The sequence below is a fragment of the Mytilus californianus genome, unplaced genomic scaffold (assembly GCF_021869535.1).
Source record: "Mytilus californianus isolate M0D057914Y unplaced genomic scaffold, xbMytCali1.0.p SCAF_56, whole genome shotgun sequence".
NCBI lineage: Eukaryota > Metazoa > Mollusca > Bivalvia > Mytilida > Mytilidae > Mytilus > Mytilus californianus.
The window spans coordinates 362,281-379,397 of record NW_026262708.1 but is presented as its reverse complement, the minus strand read 5'-3'; positions in this window follow the sequence as shown (position 1 = coordinate 379,397).

Genomic DNA, 17,117 nt, shown 5'->3' with positions numbered 1-17,117 from the left:
GATAAAAACTTTTAAGATTTGTTTTTCAACTTTTAACAACCGTTTTCGAAATCCAAAATTCATTTTCAACATTCGTTTTTAACATTTAACATTCGTTTTCAACGTTTGATTTTCAACTTTAACATTCGTTCTTAACATTCAACGTTCGTTTTTCACCATTCAATATTTGTTTTCAACATTCGGATATCAACTTTCAAGATTTGATTTTTAACATTCAACATTCGTTTACAACTATCAACTTTCATCATTTGTTTTCAACATTCAACATTTGAATTTTAACTTTCAACATTCGTTTTCAACATTCTACATTTTGTCAAAAATCGATTTTCATTTTTCAACATTTGTTTCTACATTCAACAATCGTTTTCAACTTTCAACATTTTTTTCAACATTCGATTTTCATCTTTAAACACTGAACATTTGTTTTCAACATTCAACATTCGTTTTAAACATTATCATTTGTATTCAGCATTCAACATTTGTTTTCAACGTTCAACATCCGTTTTCAACATTCAATATTCGTTTTTCAACTTTCAACTTTCGTTTTCACCATTCAACATTCGTTTTTTCAATTTTCTTCGTTTTTTAACTTTCAACATTCGTTTTCACAATTCAACATTTGTTTTTTAACTTTCAACATTCGTTTTCACAATTCAACATTTGTTTTTCTACTTTAAACATTCGTTATCAGCATTCAAAATTCGTTTACAGCATTCAAGTTTCGTTTGCAACATTCAACTCTCGTTTTCAACATCCGATATTAACATTCAACACTATTTTACAACTTTCAACACTATTTTTCTACTTTCGTTATCAACATTGAACATTCGTTTTCAACATTCAACCTTCAACATTCGTTATAAACATTAATTATTCGTTTTTCACATTCAACTTTTTATTCAACATTCAACATTCATTACTTTTTTTCTACATTCAACAATACATTGTCAACTTGCAAAATTCGTTTTAAACATTCAACATTCGATTTTAACATTCAACATTTTTTTCAACATTCAACATTCATTTTGTTTTTTCTACATTCAACAATCGATTTTCAACTTGCAACATTCGTTTCAATATTCAACAATCGTTTTCAACATTCAACATTCAATTTTCATCTTTAAACATTCAACATTTGTTTTCAACATTCAACAGTCGTTTTCAACATTATACATTCGTATTCACCATCCAACATTCGTTTTCAACATTCAACATTCGTTTTCAACATTCAACATTCAATATTCGTTTTTCAACTTTCAACATTCGTTTTCACTACTCAACATTCGTTTTCAACATTTAACATTCGTTTACAACATTCAACTTTCGTTTTCAACATCCGATATTAACATTCAACACTATTTTTCAACTTTCAACACTATTTTTTTAGCTTCCAACACTTCGACATTAAACATTGATTTTAAACATTCAACATTTTTTTTTTTCAACCAATCATTTTCATCTTTTAACATTCAACATTCGTTTTCAACATTCAACTGTCGTTTTCAACATTGGTTTTCAACATTAGGATAAAAACTCTCATGATTTTTTTTCAACATTCAACATTCGTTTTCTACATCCGAATTTTATTTTTCAACATCCATTTTCGACATCCAACATTCGTTTTCAACATCGAACATTCGTTTTCAACTTTTGTTTTAGCATTTAACATTCGTTTTATATTTTCTATTTTCAGCTTTCAACATTAGTTCTCAACATTCAACATTCGTTTTCAACATACAATGTTCGTTTTCAACATTCGGATATCAACTTTCTGCGTTCGATTTTAAACATTCAACATTCATTTTTAACTTCCAACTTTTGTTTTTAACATTTAACGCTCGTTTTGCACATTCGATTTTCGACTGTCAACATTTTTCAACATTTCGAAGTGGAAGGTTGAAAATCGAAGGTTGAATTTTGAAAACAAATGTTGAATGTTGAAAACGAATGTTGAATATTGATAACTGAATAGTAGTGTTGAAAGTTAAATATCCGATGTTGAAAATGGAAGTTGAAAACGAATGTTGAAAGTTGAAAGTGAAAAATCGAATGTTGAATGTTGAAAAACGAATGTTGGATGTTGAAAGTAGTGTTGAAAATTAAGAAAAAAGTGTTGAAAGTTGAAAAAATGGGTTGAAAACTGAAAAATAGTGTTGAAAATTAAAAGACGAATGTCGAATGTTGAAAACAAATGTTAAAAAACGAAATAAAATGTTCAGAACTAATGTTGAAAGTTAAAACTCGAATGTTGATTGTTAAATACAAATGCTTAATGTTGAAAACGAATGCTGAATGTTGAAAACGAAAGTTGACAGTTGAAGTTCGAAAGTTGAAAACACATGTTGAATGTTGAAAACAAATAATGAAAGTTATTATGTTAATGTTGAAAACGAATTTTTAAAGTTAAAAATCGGGTGTTGAAAACGAATGTTGATTGTTGAAAATCGAATGTTGAAAACGCATGTTGATTGTTGAAAACGAAAGTTTATATATCCGAAAATATTTTTTGTGAAGTAGCAAAGACTATTTGTTATAACTATAATAATAGTTTAATGTATTCAGATAATTAAACAAATGTATTTTATTAGTTAATTTTTCTGAATATTCTCCCTGGGTATTCAGTGGTAATCAAACAGGGAAATTTGTTGAAATGCTGTATACCAAGTTTAATTGTTAAACAGCAATATGTGCAATAAAAAATCAATTAGAGTGCTAAAAAAAAAAGAAAACGAAAGTTTAAAGTTGAAAACAGTGTTGAAGGTTGAAAATAGAATATTTAAAACAAAAATTGAAGGTTGAAAACGAAAGTTGAATGTTGAAATCCAAATGTTAAAAACGAATGTTGAAAATCAAAAACGAATGATGAATGTTGAAAACGAATGTTGAATGTTAAAACTCGAACGTTGAATGTTAAAGACAAATGTTGAATGTTGAAAACGAATGTTGAATGTTAAAAACGAAAAAAACGTGTTGAAAGTTAAACATCGGATGTTGAAAACGAAAGTTAAATGCTGAAAACGGAAGTAGAAAGTTGAAATCCAAATGTTAAAAATAAATTTTGAATACTAAAAACGAATGTTGAATGTTGAAAACGAATTTTGAATGTTGAATGTTGAAAGTTTAAAACGAATTTTTAAAGTTGAAAATCGAATGTTGAGAAGGAATGGTGAAAGTTGGATATTGAATGTTGAATGTTGAAAACGAATGTTGAATGTCAAAAACGAGTGTTGAAAGTTGAAAATCGAATGTTGAATGTTGCAAATCGAATGCAGAAAATTGATATCCGAATGTTGAAAACGAATATTGAATATTGAAAACGAATGTTTAATTTAGGAATCGAATTGTGAAAGTTGAATAACGAATGTTGAATGTTGAAAACGAATGTTGAATGTTGAAAACGAATGATGAATGTTGAATGTAGAAAATCAGATGCTGAAAACGAAAACGACTGTTGAATAGTGAAAACGAATGTTGAATGTTAAAAGAAGTGTTGAAAATTAAAAAAAAAGTATTGGAAGTTGAAAAATAGTGTTGAAAGTTGAAAAACGAATGTCGAATATTAAAACGAATGTTACAAGTTGAAATAAAATGTTTAGAACGAATTTAATAAAAAAGAAAATCTTGAATGTTGAAAACGAATGTTAAAATTGATATCCAAATGTTGAAAACAAATTAGAATATTAAAAACGAATGTTAAATGTTGAAAACGAATGTTGAATGTTGAAAACGAATGTTGAAAGTTGAAAATCGAATGTTCAAAACGAGAGTTAAATGTTGAAAACAAATGGTGAAAGATGAAAACGAATGTTGAAAGTTATAAATCGACTGTTGAAAACGAATGTTGAATGTTGAATGTGGAAAATCAAATATTGTATGTGGAAAACAAATATTGAATGTCGAAAATCGAATGTTCAAAACAAGCGTTGAATGTTGAGAACAAATGTTAAAAGTTGAAATTATTGTTGAAAATTTAAAAAAAAGTGTTGAAAACTGAAAAATAGTGTTGAAGGATGAAAAACGAATGTCGAATATTAAACACGAATGTTAAATGTTAAAAACAGATGTTGAAAATGAATGTTCAATGTTAAAAACGATTGTTGAATGTTGAAACGAATGTTGAAAGTTGAAATTCGAAGGTTGAATATTAAGAAGGAATGTTAAATGTTGAAAACAAATGTTGAATGATGAAAACGAAAGTTTAAAGTTGAAATCCAAATGTTAAAATCGAAGGTTGAATATTGAAAGCGAATGTTGAATGTTAAAAAGGAATGTTGGATGTTGAAAATTGATGTTAAAAGTTGAAACCCGAATGTTGTATATATATTAACTTTATTTCCTTCTTATCGAAGATTTTGCAAGTATAAAACAATTTTTGTACAATAATAATATTTACATATTGATCAGGACATTAGAGTGATTGAATGATTTAAATGTCACATATTAATTAGAGTGATTGAATCTGTTGAATGTCACTCTAAAGCAAATAATAATTTTTCCGAAGGTAAGTTAACTGTTATAAAAAACACTGCACATTCGATGAACATGTGTAATACAAATTTTTGAGAAATAAATACTGTTATCATTATCCAAATCGTATTCCGAATTACATGACAAAAGTGTTGTTGTGAATGTGGATGACGTTACATTGTCTAGATACACACTGAACACAATCGGATTAATACTTAATTAAATCCTCTCAAAGCTTTGCTCTTAAGTTTAATAGACGATCGCACATACGCATGATATTTTCAATAACGTTATAAAAAAAACTGTCCACATTTGTCACATAAGAGAGGCGACTCTTTTGTTCGGATGACGGAACATAGGTCAACAATATATTTAGCTCCTTCTCTGAAATTAGGATTATTTTTAGCAATAACCCAAGCTCTGTGTGGTACAATGTGTTTGTGAATTGTACAAATAAATGTCAAAGTCACTATCAACTGATATTCTTTGTTGCTATCTGTTGTTTTCAGAGTTCGCTATGGAAGTGGAAATATGTCTGTTCCATACCGCCCTACTATGGAAGATGCCTGATTTCATGAAATCTTTAACAAAATTGATCAAATCATATTTAACGGCTATTCTGAATAAATCTGGTACAAAACCATCTTGCTTTTTGGAACATTCGTTTCTAAATTCTAAAAGTCGTAGTTATAGCATACGTTTTGGTAGCAAGTAATTGTCCATCCTACATAATCTTCCAAAAAATTGTAACTTACACTTGTAAATATAGCACTCCACAGGAAGTCAACCGAGTAGGCTTGTGCACTTGTCGGATCGTGTTCTTGCAGGAAGCCATTGAATTCTTTAGATATATGTTTGTGAGAACGTTCTAACATTGTTAATTCAGTATTTAAAAGACCATACCAAAGCTCACAAGCAAACATTGCCTTTGGATAACACATCTGAAATACTATTTTGGAGCACGTTAATGGATTAAAGAAGGATGGGTGTATTCCGGATTGTATTACAGATAGCTCAGTTGCACGCAAAATTCGGCATGCATTTAAAGTTCTGGACATGCTCTTAAATTCGGCATTCGATATAATTCCAACATGTTTGGTTGATATTACTACTGGAATGTCCGCTCCGTAAAGTTTTAATGGTTGACTGATGGTAGCACATTTTAAAGAACAAAATTTCAGTACTTCGCTTTTTGCTGATGAGAATCTGAAGCCCCAATTTTCACTATATGTTTTTCAATGTTGAAAATGAATGTTGAATGTTGGAAACGAAAGTTGAATGTAGAAAGTAGTATTGAAAAATCAAAAAAAAAAAGTGTTGAAAGTTGAAAAATAGTGTTGAAAGTTGAAAAACGAATGTCGAATGTTGAAAACGAATGTTAAAAGTTGAAATAAAATGTTGAGAACAAATGTGAAAAAAACGAACGTTGAATGTTGAAAACGAATATTGAATTTTGAAAACGAGCAAATGTTAAATGTTTAAAACGAATGTTTAAAGTTGATAAAAAAATATTGAAAACAAATTAGAATATTAAAAACGAATGTTAAATGTTGAAACCGAATGTTAAATGTCGAAAATCGAATGTTGAAAACGAATGTTGAATGTTGAGAACCAATGTTGAAAGTTGAAAATCGAATGTTGAACACGAATGTTAAATGTTAAAAACAGATGTTGAAAACGAATGTTGAAAGTTGAAAATCGAAGATTGAATGTTAAGAAGGAATGTTGAAAACAAATGTTGAAAGTTGAAAACGAAAGTTTAAAAAAGAAATCGAAATGTTTAAAACGAATTAGAATATTGAAAACGGATGTTAAATGTCGAAAACAAATGTTGAAAGTCGAAAATCGAATGTTCAAAACAAGCGTTGAATGTTGAATGTTGAGAACGAATGTTAAATGTCGGAAATCGAATGTTGAATGTTGAGAACCAATGTTGAAAGTTGAAAATCGAATGTTGAACACGAATATTAAATGTTAAAAACAGATGTTGAAAACGAATGTTGAAAGTTGAAAATCGAAGATTGAATGTTAAGAATGAATGTTGAAAGCAAATGTTGAAAGTTGAAAACGAAAGTTTAAAAAAGAAATCGAAATGTTGAAAACGAATTAGTATATTGAAAACGAATGTTAAATGTCGAAAACAAATGTTGAAAGTCGAAAATCGAATGTTCAAAACAAGCGTTGAATGTTGAATGTTGAGAACGAATGTTGAAAGTTGAAAATTGAATGTTGAACACGAATGTTAAATGTTAAAAACAGATGTTGAAAACGAATATTCAATGTTATAAACGATTTTTGAATGATTAAACGAATGTTGAAAGTTAAAAATCGAAGGTTGAATGTTAAGAAGGAATGATGAATGTTGAAAACAAAAGTTGAAAGTTGAAATCCAAATGTTAAAAACGAATTTTGAATATTGAAAACTAATGTTGAATGTTAAAAACGAATGTTCGATGTTGAAAATTTTGAAACGAATGTTGAATGTCGAAAACGAATGATGAAAGTTGAAACTCGAATGTTGTATGTTAAAAACAAACGTTAAATGTTGAAAACGAATGTTGAATGTTGAAAACGAAAAAAATAGTGTTAAAAGTTGAAAATCGGATGTTGAAAACGAAAATTACAGGTTGAAAACGAATGTTTCTTGTTGATAACGAATGTTCAAAGTTGAAAGTTAAAAATCGGATGTTGAATGTTGAAAACGTATGTTGAATGTTGAAAACGTATGTTGAATGTTGTAAACGAATGTTGAATGTTGAAAGTAGTGTTGAAAATAAAAAAAAAGTGTTGAAAGTTGAAAAATAGTGTTGAAAGTTGTAAAACGAATGTCGAATGTTGAAAACGAATGTTAAAAGTTGAAATAAAATATTGAGAACAAATGTGAAAAAAAAACGAATGTTGAATGTTGAAAACGAATGTTGAATTTTTGAAAGCGAATGTTGAAAGTCGAAAATCGAATGTTCAAAACGAGCGTTAAATGTTGAAAACGAATGTTGAATAATGAAAACGAATGATGAAAGTTGAAAATCGACTGTTAAAAACGAATGTTGAATGTTGAAAACGAAAGTTGAAAACGAATTTTGAATGTTGAAAGTAGTAATGAAAAATATAAAAAAGCGTTGAAAGTTGAAAAACAGTGTTGAAAATTAAAAAAAACTAATGTCGAATGTTGAAAAAGAATGTTAAAAGTTGACATAAAATGTGTAGAACGAATGTGAAAAAAACAAATCTTGAATGTTGAAAACGAATGTTGAATTTTGAAAACGAGCAAATGTTGAATGTTCAAAACGAGCAAATGTTGAATGTTCAAAACGAGCAAATGTCGAATGTTGAAAACGAATGTTAAAGTTGATAGCCAAATGTTGAAAACAAATAAGAATATTGAAAACGAATGTTAAAGTTGATAGCCAAATGTTGAAAACGAATTAGAAAAATGAAAACGAATGTTAAATGTTGGAAACGAAATGTTGAAAGTCGAAAATCGAATATTCAAAACGAGTGTTAAATGTTGAAAACGAATGATGAATGATTAAAACGAAAGTTTAAAGTTGAAATCCAAATGTTAAAAACGAATGTTGAATATTGAACATGAATGTTGAATGTTAAAAACGAAAGTTGGATTAGAGCATTCTAAAGTTGAAAATTGAAGTTGAAAACGAATTGTGAAAATTGGAAATCGAATGTTGAATGTTGAAAACGAATGTTGAAAGTTGAAACTCGAATGTTGTATGTTAAAAACAAATATTAAATGTTGAAAACAGTGTTGAAACTAGCTCATAAACATGTTTAACCCTGCTACATTTTTGGGCCAGTCCACAGTCAGGAGCATCTGGCCTTTGTTAGTCTTGTATTATTTTTAATTTTAGTTTCTTGTGTATAATTTGGAGTTAAGTATGGCGTTCATTCTCACTGAACTAGTATACTAGTATGTATTTGTTAAGGGGCCAGTTGAAGGACGCCGCCAGGTGCGGGAATTTCTCGCTGCATTGAAGACCTATTAGTGACCTTCTGCTGTTGTCTGTTCTATGGTCGGGTTGTTGTCTCTTTGACACATTCCCCATTTCCATTCTCAATTTTATTGAAAGTTGTAAAACGAATGTCGAATGTTGAAAACGAATGTTAAAAGTTGAAATAAAATATTGAGAACAAATGTGAAAAAAACGAATGTTGAATGTTGAAAACGAATGTTGAATTTTTGAAAAGGAATGTTGATAGTCGAAAATCGAATGTTCAAAACGAGCGTTAAATGTTGAAAAAGAATATTGAATAATGAAAACGAATGATGAAAGTTGAAAATCGACTGTTAAAAACGAATGTTGAATGTTGAAAGTTGAAAAACATGTTGAAAATTGAAAAAAACGAATGTCGAATGTTGAAAAAGAATGTTAAAAGTTAAAATAGAATGATGAGAACGAATGTGAAAAAAACAAATCTTGAATGTTGAAAACGAATGTTGAATTTTGAATACGAGCAAATGTTGAATGTTGAAAACGAACAAATTTCGAATGTTGAAAACGAATGTTAAAGTTGAGAGCAAAATATTGAAAACGAATTAGAATATTGAAAACGAATGTTAAAGTTGATAGCCAAATGTTGAAAACGAATTAGAATAATGAAAACGAATGTTAAATGTTGGAAACGAAATGTTGAAAGTCGAAAATCGAATATTCAAAACGAATGTTAAATGTTGAAAACGAATGATGAATGATTAAAACGAATGTTGAATGTTATAAATCGACTGTTGAAAACAAATAATGAAACGAAATGTGACAACGACTGTTGCATGTTGAAACGAAAGGTGACAACGAATGTTTAATGTTGAAAATCGAATGTTGGATGTTGAAAACGTATGTTGAAAGTTGAAACACGAAAGTCGAATATTAAAAACGAATAGTGTATGTTAAAAACGAATAATGGATGTCGAAAATCGAATGTTCAAAACAAGCGTTGAATGTTAAAAACGAATGTTGAATGGTAAGAACGAATGTTGAACAAGAATGTTAAATGTTAAAAACAGATGTTTAAAACGAATGTTCAATGTTGAAAACGATTGTTGAATGTTGAAACGAATGTTGAAAGTTGAAAATCGAAGGTTGAATGTTAAGAAGGAATGTTGAATGCTGAAAACAAATGTTAATTGATGAAAACGAAAGTTTAAAGTTGAAATCTAAATGTCAAAAACGAATGTTGAATATTGAACACGAATGTTGAATGTTAAACACGAATGCTGGATGTTGAAAATTTTAAAGTTGAAAATCGAAGTTGAAAACGAATGGTGAAAGTTGGAAATCGAATATTGAATGTTGAAAACGAATGTTGAAAGTTGAAACTCGAATGTTGTATGTTAAAAACAAATATTAAATGTTGAAAACAGTGTTGAAACTAGCTCATAAACATATTTAAACCCGCCACATTTTTGCGCCTGTCCACAGTTAGGAGCATCTGGCCTTTGTTAGTCTTGTATTATTTTTAATTTTAGTTTCTTGTGTATAATTTTGAGTTAAGTATGGCGTTCATTCTCACTGAACTAGTATACTAGTATGTATTTGTTTAGGGGCCAGCTGAAAGACGCCGCCAGGTGCGGGAATTTCTCGTTGCATTGAAGACCTATTGGTGACCTTCTGCTGTTGTCTGTTCTATGGTCGGGTTTTTGTCTCTTTGACACATTCCCAATTTCCATTCTCAATTTTATTGAAAGTTGAAAATCGGATTTGAAAAACGAATGTCGAATGTTGAAAACGAATGTTAACAGTTGAAATAAAATGTTGAGAACGAATGTAGAAAAAAACGAATGTTGAATGTTGAAAACGAATTTTGAATTGCGAAAATGAGCAAATGTTTAATGTTGAAAACGAATGTTTAAAGTTGATCTCCAAAACGAATTAGAATATTGAAAACTAATGTTAAGTGTTGAAAACGACTGTTGACTGTCGAAAATCGAATGTTCTAAACGAGCGTTAAATATTTTTACAATTTAAATCATGTTTTTTAAATCAGACGAAAGGTCCTTCAATAAACTAAAATTCTAGACTAAAGCAAATTGATTATTTACAAATAAAAAATAACAGTAAGATAACGTGATAAAAATTAAAATCGATTTAAATATAATATTTTTTATATATTTTATAATAAATTCCAATTTCTTTTAAGAATGCAACAATCTTTGTAAATGGAACATTATTAAATAAATCATACATATTATTGAAATTGAAATGCTTCTTACGAATATCAGCAAAGTCAATACAATTAATTAAAACATGTTTAATAGTATACTTGCAGTTGCAAGGTATACATTGCGGTTCATCTTCATTTTTTAAAAGATACTCGTGTGTTATTCTAGTATGACCAATACGACATCTAGAAATAACACACTGATCTTTTCTGCACATAAAATTATTGAAAGGTTTACCTAGATTAGGTTTAATTTCATGTAATTTGTTACCATCTCTCTTACTCCATTCATTTTTCAAAATATTAAAAACGTATTCTCTAGTATAAGATTTAAAATCGGTATATGGTATATTACAGTTAAATAAAGTGTCACCCAGGGCATTCTTTGCCTCAAGGTCTACAGCTGTGTTTCCATGGATCCAACATGACTCGGCACCCATAGAAATATTATTTCTTTAAGAAGAATTTTTAATTTCCTAATTACATATGAAATTTTGAGAATTGTTGGGTTTTTAATTTTAGTATTATGTATAGCTTGTAAGCATGAAAGTGAATCAAATTTGGATTTATCTGAAGAAGCAATAAATATCAAAACCAAAATTATTGCTTCTGCTTCAGCAGTAAAGATGGATGCATCAGATGGCAAACGGAGATTTACAGCTCTGTCCCTGAAGACAGCAGCAGATGCAAATCTGTCACCATCTTTTGATCCATCAGTTAGACAGTTGAAAAATCTGAATAATTGGTTTTAATTTCAGCATAGTGTTGCTGAATTAAAAGAGGATTTGTTTTATCTTTATTGTGTTCACGGATATCAAATATCATTTTTGGTTTGGGAAGTTCCCATGGAGGACATTTGCAAGTTTCAACTTGAGCAACAGATTTTAAATCAAAAGTAGCTAAATGTGGTTTTAAACGTATACCTAACGGAGGAATTTTATTTTCGTGTTTTGCAAAAATATCTTCATAAATTGGATTAAAAACACAGCTGTAGGCAGGATTATCTGAATAGGCTTTTAGTTTGACAGCATATTGAAGTCCAAGCTTCAAACGTCTGTTAGAGAGTGAGTGCTCATTAGCCTCTACATACAGACTCTCAACTGGTGAGGTTTTGAAGGCGCCAAGACAGAGACGCAAACCCTGGTGATGCACAGCATCGATAATCTGCATCGAGAATCTGTCTGCAAGGACTTCCTTGCAGAGCCATACACTATACAGCCATAATCTAGTTTAGATCTAACTAAAGATCTATATAAATTAAGTAAAATGTTGCGATCAACACCCCAGTCAGTGCTGCCGACAACTTTTAAAATATCTAATGCTTTTAAACATCTCGTTTTTAACATTTTGAGATGGTGTAGAAAGGTTAACTTTTTATCGAAAATTAACCCAAGAAATTTGGTTTCATCAACCATTTTAACTGGGTTTCCGTACAAAGTGAGTTCTGGATCAAGATGCAATTTCCTTTTGTTACAAAAATGCATCCCGACTGTTTTTGAAGTGGAAAATTTAAAACCATTTTCCCAGGCCTTTTTTTCAATTCTTCCAAGACATATCTGTAATTGTCTTTCTATGTTATTCATATTTTGCCTCTATATCATATTAAAAAGTGATCAACGTACAATGAACCTTCAATATTACTTTTTAAAACTTCGACAAGGCTGTTGATTTTAAGACTAAATAATGTAACAGATAAAATACTACCCTGAGGGACACCCATCTCTTGATCATACAGATCAGATATGATTGAATTGACTTTAACACTAAATTGTCTGTTAGAGAGAAAATTAGAAATAAAATTTGGCATATTGCCTTTCAACCCCATATCAAACAAATCTTTTAAAATGCCATACTTCCATGCCGTGTCGTAGGCCTTTTTAAGATCGAAAAAGACCGACACCAGATGTTCATTTTACGCAAACCATTACGGACAAAAGATTCGAATTGAACAAGATGATCAAGAGTACTGCGACCTTGGCGGAATCCACACTGGATATTGGCTAATAGCCATTTGATTCCTGGAACCAAACAAGGCGATCATTGACCATCCGTTCGAGTGTTTTACAGACACAACTGGAAAAAAAATTGGCCGATAATTAATAGGATCCGTGTGATCTTTACTTGGTTTTGGTATAGACACGACGGTTGCAAACTTCTATATTGATGGTAAATCACCAGATTCCAAGATGTTGAATGATGAAAACGAATGTTGAAAATTGAAAATCGACTGTTGAAAACGAATGTTGAAAACTGAAAACGAAAGTTGCAAATGAATGTTGAATGTTGAAAATCGAATGTTGAATGTTGAAAACGAATTTTGAAAGTTGAAAAGCGAAAGTTGAATGTTGAAAACATATGTTCGATGTCGACAACGAATGTTGAAAGTTGAAATTCGAATGTTGCAAACAAATGTTGAATGTTGAAAACGACATTTAAATGTTGAAAACAAATGTTGAAAGTTGAAAATCGAATGGTGAATTAAAAGTTGAATGTTGACAACAAATGTTGAAAACGATGTTGAAAAATAAGTGTTGACTGCTGAAAATCGAAAGTTGAAAACGAATGTTAAAAACGAAAGTTGAATGTAGAAAACGAATGTTAAAAGTTGAAAAACGAAAGTTGAATGTTGAAAGCTTAAAATCGAAGGTTAAATGTTAAGAAGGAATGAAAAATGTTAAAAACGAATGTTGAATGTCGAAAACGAATGGTGTAAGTTGGAAATCAAAAGTTGAATGTTGAAAATAAATGTTGAATGTTAAAAACGAATGTTGAAAGTTGAAAACGAAAAATTAGTGTCGAAAGCTGAAAGTCGAATGTTGAAAACGAAAGTTGAATGTTGGATATCGAATGTTGAATGTTGAAAACGAATGTTGAAAGTTGAAAAACGAAAGTTGAATCTATAAAACAAATAGTGTATGTTGAAAACGAATATTGAATGTCGAAAACCGAATGTTTCAAACAAGTGTTGAATGTTGAAAACGAATGTGAATGATGAAAACGAATGTTGAATGTTGAAAACAAATAATGAAAGTTTTTATCCTAATGGTGAAAACGAATGTTGAATGTTGAAAACGAATGTTGAAAAAAAAGTTGAATGATGACAACGAATGTTGGATGTTGACAACGAATGTTGAATGTTGAAAATGAAAGTTGAAAAATAAGTGTTGAAAATTGAAAAATAGTGATGACTGCTGAAAATCGAATGTTGAAAACGAATGTTAAAAGTGGATCATGAAAAATGAAAGTTGAATGTTGAAAACGAATGTTGAAAGTTGAAAATCGAATGTTAAATTTGAAGAAGGAATGTCGAAAGTTGAAATGTCCGCCGTGCCTTAGCGCGAAAAATTCGGCAATTACCCAAGTTTTCCGCCGTAGGATGTTGATTGAACCGTCTTTCAGATTTTTTACGGTCACCTATGGCTTGATCACAGGCGTCATCAAACCATGGTTTGCTGTGATGTTTCGGATTTGCCGAGGTCTTAGGCATTGTCTTGTCAGCAATTGATGTTAAAACTGTATTAAAAGTTAAAATTAGATCTTCAACAGCTTCAAACAGCTTGAATGTTGAAAAAAAATGTTAAATGTTGAAAACGAAAGTTGAAAACGAATGTTGAATGTTGAAAATCGAATGTTGAATGTTGAAAGTTGAAAACGAATGTTGAATGTTGAAAATCGAATGTTGAATGTTGAAAGTTGAAAAACGAAAGTTGACTTTATAAAACGAATAGTGTATGTTGAAAACGAATATTGAATGGAGATAATCGAATGTTCAAAACAATCGTAGTATGTTGAAAACGAATGTTGAATATTGAGTACGAATGTTGAAAGTTGAAAATCGAATGTTGAACACAAATGTTAAATGTTAAAAAGAGATGTTGAAAACGAATGTTCCATGTTAAAAACGATTGTTGAATGTTGATACGAATGTTGATAGTTGAAAATCGAAGGTTGAATGTTGAGTACGAATGTTAAAAGTTGAAAATCGAATGTTGAACACGAATGTTAAATGTTAAAAACAGATGTTGAAAACGAATGTTCCATGTCAAAAACGATTGTTGATTGTTGAAACGAATGTTGATAGTTGAAAATCGAAGGTTGAATGTTAAAAAGGACTGTTGGATGTTGAAAAGAAATGTTGAATGTTGAAAACGACAGTTTGAAGTTGAAATCCAAATTGTGAAAAACGAATGTTGAATATGTAAAACGAATGTTGAATGTTAAAAACGAATTTTGGATGTTGAAAATTTTAAAATGAATGTTGAATGTCGAAAACGAATTTTCAAAGCTGAAAATCGAAGTTGAAAACTAATGCTGAAAGTTGGAAATCGATTGTTGAAAGTTGGAACTCGAATGTTGTATGTTAAAAACAAATGTTAAATGTTGAAAGGAAAAAGATAGTGTTGAAAGTTGAAAATCGGATTTGAAAAACGAAGCTCGAATGTTGAAAACGAATGTTAAAAGTCGAAATAAAATATTGAGAGCTAATGTGAAAAAAACGAATGTTGAATATTGAAAACGAATGTTGAATTTTGAAAACGAGCAAATATTGAATGTTGAAGTGAATGTTGAAAGTTGATCTCCAAATGTTAAAAACGAATTAAAATATTGAAAACTAATGTTAAATGTTAAAAACGAATGTTGAATTTCGAAAACTCGAATGTTCAAAACGAGCGTTAAATGTTGAAAAAGAATGTTAAATGATGAAAACGAATGTTGAAAGTTGAAATTCGACTGTTAAAAACGAATGTTGAAAACGAAAGTTGCAAACGAATGTTGAATGTTGCAAATCGAATGTTAAATGTTGAAAACGAATTTTGAAAGTTGATATACGAAAGTTGAATGTTGAAAACGAATGCTGAATGTTGAGAACGAATGTTGAAAGTTGAAAATCGAATGTTGAAAACGAATGTTAAATGTTAAAACGAATGTTGGATGTTGAAAATCTAAAACGAATGTTGAATGTCCAAAACAGATTTTTTAAGTTGAAAATCGAAGTTGAAAACGAATGGTGAAAGTTGGAAATCGAATGTTGAATGTTGAAAACAAATGTTGAAAGTTAAAAACGAATGTTGGATGTTTAACATTTTAAAACGAATGTTGAATGTCGAATACGAATTTTTAAAGTTGAAAATCGAAGTTGAAAACGAATGGTGAAAGTTTGAAACTCGAATGTTGTATGTTAAAAACGAATGTTTAATGTTGAAAACGAAAAAAATAGTGTTGAAAGTTGAAAATCAAATGTTGAAAACGAATGTTAAAAGCAAATGTTGAATGTTAAAAACGAATGTCGGATGTTGAAAATTTAAGAACGAATGTTGAATGTCAAAAACGAATTTTTAAAGTTGAAGACGAATGGTGAAAGTTAGAAACTCGAATGTTGTATGTTAAAAACATATGTTAAATGTTGAAAACGAATGTTAAATGTTGAAAACGAAGAAAATAGTGTTGAAATGTGAAAATCAGATGTTGAATACGAATGTTAAAAACTACTGTTGGATGTTGAAAATTTTAAAACAAATGTTAAATGTCGAAAACGAATGTTGATTAACGAAAATCGAATGTTCAAAACGAGCGTTAAATGTTGAAAACGAATGTTGAATGATGAAAACGAAAGTTCAAAGTTGAAAGTCGACTTTGACAACGAATGTTGAAAACAAAAGTTGAAAATCGAAATTGAAAACGAATGGTGAAAGTTGGAAATCGAATGTTGAATGTTGAAAACAAATGTTGAAAGTTAAAAACGAATGTTGGATGTTTAAAATTTTAAAACGAATGTTGAATGTCAAAAACGAATTTTTAAAGTTCAAAATCGAAGTTGAAAACGAATGGTGAAAGTTTGAAACCCGAATGTTGTATGTTAAAAACGAATGTTAAATGTTGAAAACGAAACAAATAGTGTTGAAAGTTGAAAATCAGATGTTGAAAACGAATGTTAAAAACAAATGTTGAATGTTAAAAACAAATGTTGAATTTTTAAAACGAATGTTGAAAACGAATGTTAAATGCTGAAAACGAAAAGAAAAAATAGTGTTGAAAACGAAAACAGTAGTGTTGTAAGTTGAAAATCAGATGTTGAAAACGAATGTTAAAAAAAAATGTTGAATGTTAAAAACGAATGTTGGATGTTTAAAATTTTAAAACGAATGTTGAATGTCGAAAACGAATTTGTAAAGTTGAAAATCGAAGTTGAAAACGAATGGTGAAAGTTTGAAACTCGAATGTTGTATGTTAAAAACGAATGTTAAATGTTGAAAATAAAAAAAAAAGTGTTGAAAGTTGAAAATCAGATGTTGAAAACGAATGTTAAATGTTGAATACGAAAAAAAAAATAGTATTGAAAGCAGAAATCAGATGTTGAATACGAATGTTAAAAGCAAATGTTGAATGTTAAAAACGAATGTCAGATGTTGAAACTTTTAAAACGAATGTTGAATGTCGAAAACGAACTTTTAAAGTTGAAAATCGAAGTTGAAGACGAA